Source organism: Echinops telfairi, unplaced genomic scaffold (assembly GCF_000313985.2).
Source record: "Echinops telfairi isolate 266 unplaced genomic scaffold, ASM31398v2 ScPeMD7_443;HRSCAF=831, whole genome shotgun sequence".
NCBI classification, from domain to species: Eukaryota; Metazoa; Chordata; class Mammalia; order Afrosoricida; family Tenrecidae; genus Echinops; species Echinops telfairi.
This window is the reverse complement of record NW_022104341.1, coordinates 1,187,374-1,192,072: the sequence shown is the minus strand read 5'-3', so window position 1 is coordinate 1,192,072 and position 4,699 is coordinate 1,187,374.

Here is a 4,699-nt window from a genome sequence, read left to right as displayed (position 1 = left end):
AAATGTTTAAAAAAAAAAAAAGAGGTCATGACAATGTGGTGCAAGACTGAAGTCACGAAGCAGAAAGACGACCCCCAGCAGAGAGACCAGAAGCATAGTTAGGGGCCCCTCTCCACAGAGAGCCGGGCCAGTCTGAATGGAGCCATGTGGGGACATTTTAGTGTCAAAGCCAATGGGGACAGATGGGTGCTGGATGAAGATGGAATGACATTGGTTGACTCTTTACTGTATGCTCTGTCTTTATTCAAGGAACCCTGGTGGTGCAGGGGGTTAAGAGTTGGGCTGCTAGCCAAAAGTTCAGCAGTTCGATCCCACCAGCTGCTCCAGGGGAGAAAGCTGAGACTTTGTGCTCCTGGGAAGATCGAGAGACTCAGACGACCTTCGAGGGCAGTTCTGCTCCGCCCTCCGGGGTCACTAGGACTGGGAGCCAGCTGGATGGCAGTGGGCCCTGGTGGCGTGGCATGGTGGTGAAGTGTTCTGACACTAACAGAAAGCACGAGGGTGTGAGCGCCCCAGCCACTCCATGTGGCCGTCGGCTCCTGTGAGGAGTACAGCCTTGAACACTGCAGGGGCAGTTCGCCTCTGTCCTCGGGTCACTATGAGTCGGAATCGAACCCACAGCAGCAGGTTAGGTGCTGATTCACCACAGGGAGTGAGGCAGCCGGGGACATGGTGGGAGGAGCTGTCCTGGTCGCTGTTGAGTTGATTCTAACCTCCTGGCAATGCCTTGTGCATCGGAGTAGCACTGTGCTTCCGGGGGGGTTTTCAGTGGCTGGTGTTCTAGCAGGACCGCAGATCACCAGACAGTTCACATACAGTCAGCTACTAACTGAAAGTTTGGAGGTTTGCATTCGCCCAGGGGCCCCTCAGAAGAAAGACCTGGTGATTGTGTCAGGATCATGTCACAGGGGATGTGGTGGTGGCTGTGGAAGCCCAGGGAAGAACCTCCTGCCCGGGCCTCGCCTGGAGTGGAGGGTGGACCCATGTCCAGAGGTTCCTCAGCTCTTTCCCAGCCCTCCTGCCAACTCTGTCAGGACCACTCAGCTGGGCTCCCACAGTGGGCTCCCAAGTGGCCTCCGGACTCCAGCGCATTGTGCATTGTACTGCTCATCCTCATTAGATGTCGTTATTGGTTTATGGACTGGTCTCCCTAGACCAGACTGTGAACCCACCCCGTGGGAGCCAGGACTATAACTTCCTCTTTATGGCCATGAATGCTGGAGGGAGAGGCTTGAGGAAAGAGGATGTTTGAGGAAGTTGTTTGAGGAGAGGAAATGACAAGAAGGTGCCAAGGGAGGCAGCAGGGCCCCTCACTGCCCACGGGGGCCCTGTCCTTCTGAGAAAGCTCTCCTAAAGCCTCAGAAATGAGTGCTCAGAGACCACAGACTTCCCAGGCTGGAACACTTCCTGAAGCAGCGACTTCTCTCCAGGCAGGAAACAGGAGCTCAGTTTTGTTTGCATAGGCAGCTCTCTTTGCAAGTCCTCTGGGAACAGGGCTGGGATGACAAGCTGCGTCTCCCCCCACCCTCCCCCAGACCGTTGTTGAAGGTGCTGTCGAGTCCGTTCCATTTTGCCGCAGTTCTCTGCCCAACCTCACGGCTGCATCCGCTTCCGTGAAACATGGTGGCAGTTGTGAGGCTGTGTAGGGAGGGACAGGCAGTATTTTGATGACTAGGGTCATGAAGAGTTGGAACCAATTCGACAGCATCTGATAAGTAGGCATGGCAGCGTGAAACAGGGTGAGCCCTACCAAAGCCAGCGGGTCACTCACTCGGATCATGTTGACGGTCTTCCTTTTTATGTTGACCCTCACCTTTATCAAGCGTCATGCCCTCCAGGGCCTGGGCCTTCCTGATAACATGGCCAAAGTCCGTGACACAAAGTCTCGCCTAGGATGATACATGCAGCGTTGGTTTACTTATTTTAACTCTTACTTCTATTGATAGTCCCTAGGTCAGCGGTTCTCAATCTGTGGGTCACGACCCCTTTGGGGGAGGGGTCAAACGAACCTTTCACAGGGGTTGCCTAATATATCCTGCATATCATATATTTACATGATTCATGTAAATGTATCATGATTCATGATACATGATTCAAAACAGTAGCAAAATTAGAGTTATGAAATGGCAACGAAAATCATTTTATGGTTGGGGGGTCACCACAACATAGGGAACTGTATTAAAGGGTCGTGGGATTAGGAAGGTTGAGAAACACTGCCGTAGGTGGTATGGTTAATGCACTCACCTACTAATCAAAAGGTTGGAGGATCGAGTCCACCCACAGGTACCTCCAAAGAAAGATCTAGCGATCCACTTCCAAACAGACTAGCCCTCGAGCAAAGTTCTACTCTGCTACACACGAGGCCACTGTGAGTTGACTTGGGTGGTGTTGATGACAAGAGTGATGGTGCTGGTGAATCACTGTATTAGTTAGCCATATCCTTTCCTCCCCTGTTAGACATTCTGGCTCTTTCCATTTCTCCCCACTACAAACAGTGCTGCAGGGGAGCTACTTGTTCATGTTCCCTTGTGCATCCATGAGTCATTGAGTAGACACCCGGGAGTAGCAGGGCCGGTGTATCACAGGCTTGTCCATCCTTGGTCTCACTGGACATTGCCATGGTACTTCCCAAAGTGAGTCTTCCACTCGGAAGCCCTGCACCACACGCAGGGCTATCAAATAGGTGGGCTTTGGTGTGTCTGAAGCCAGGCTTCAGTATCGTGTTAAGAAGCATCCGGATGAAGGACAAATTTGTAGGACAAGGGAAAAGTGAAAAAAAAACCACCCCAAATTTCCCCACAGTCAAAGGTAGAAGCAAGGCAGGAACTGAAGATATAGCAAAGAAAGAGGACAAGGTAGGGGGCCCTGAGGGTGAGTGGGGAGAAGGGAGGCAGGAACAGGGACCAGACGTCACAGAGCTGGGAGCAGGGAGTGAAGGTGGAAACCCCACCCACTCACAGTGACTCTCCAGGAGAGAGTAGCACTGCCCGCAGGGGCTCCTGGGCTGTTGATCTTTATGACAGCAGACGACACGCCTTTCTCCCTTGGAGAGGCTTGGGGGTCCTGACCACCAGCCTTGAGGTTAGCTGAGTCTTGTTGGGAAAGTACTTGGCAAAATACCCTGCTGAGAGAGAGGGAATGGGGAGCAATCCCGAGCAAGCCTGAGGAGCCAGGAGGGTAACAGCCCCTGCAGGAAGCATGGTGAGCGTGGCGGAGGGACCAGCTGAACCTGGGGGGAGGGGGGTGTCCCCAGCGTCTCCTGGAAAATACGCGTGTCGTCAACTGGTCACCACTAGCCATGGCTTGCTTCCCGCGCCCTCGTAGATGGAATCGTGTCTCTGAAAACACGTGTTGGAGTCGTAACCCCTGTACCTGTGGGTGTTTCCCCGTTTGACAGTAAGCTTTTCTTTGTTATTTTCATGAGGTCACCTTCCTGTAGGGCAGGGGTCCTCAAACTTTTCAAACACTGTCCCTCAGACCCGTTGGAGGGCCGGACTATAGTTTAAAAAAAAACTATGAACAAATTCCTATGCACACTGCACATACCTTATTTTGAAGTAGAAAAACAACTGGGGCAAAAACAACCGGTGCGCAGGATAAATGTCCTCTGCGGGCCGCATGTGGCCCGCGGGCCTGTAGTTTGAGGAGCCCTGATGTAGGGTGTGCTCTAAACCTATTTGCATTTCAGTTGTCAAGAGCGCAGAGTAGACTCAGCAGGGAGAAGGCAGGGGCCGTGGGAAGTCCACGAGGAACCATGCGTGCTGGGGCTACAGAAGCTGATAGACACAGAGCTTCCTTCAGAGCAGACGGAAAGACAGGCTCCCCTAGAGCCTCTGCCCTGAATGTAGCCACTTGGTGCCCAGAACTGGGAGAGAATACATGGCTGTCCTTAAGCCACCCGCTGTCTAGCTGGGACATCAGCCCTAGGAAACTCAGGCAGGCTCCTACGACGTGCACTTGACAGACCCTTTCCCATTTAACTCTCACAGCCGCCTGTAGGTGTTCCAGAGGCTTAAACAAAGAGAGGGAAGGTTGGGGCTTGGTATCCTTTGTCATATGGCTGATTACACACTCTGGATGCGACTGCTGTGCTGTACCGCAGACTCTAGACTCACTGCTATCGAGTCCATTTTGACTCATAGCAACCCTGTCGGGCAGGGCGGAACTGCCCTGTGGATTTTTCAAGGCCGTAAATCTTTACTGGAGCAGAATGCCTCATCTTTCTTCCAAGGAGCAGCTGGTGGATTCGAACTGCTGACTTTCCAGTTAGCAGTCCAACACATAACCCACTATGCCACCAGGGCTCCTTTCTGATACACCAGGGACAGCGTTAATAGAAGCAAAGCGTGACCACACCTGGGTTGCTCAGGACTGCCCAGGCTGGAGCAGCATCGGTGTAGTCTGTCCTGGGTGGAGATAATCATTAGAGCTGCTACTATGTAGCAGGCACCTGTTATATGTGTTCTGTTTCATCCTCACAACAGTCCCTGAAAGGCAACTGTAACTATTTCTACTTTCCATGGAAGAAGCGGACACTCTAAGCAGATGGTGATGCTTACTAAGGAGACCTCTGGGGACTAGACCACTGCCTCAGTCAAACGTCAGAAAGGCGTGAAAGCCCAGGCCGTCCCGACAACCCTGACTCGCGGTGACCCCACGTGTCATACATACGACTGCTCTTTAGGGAGTAGGTTTTTTG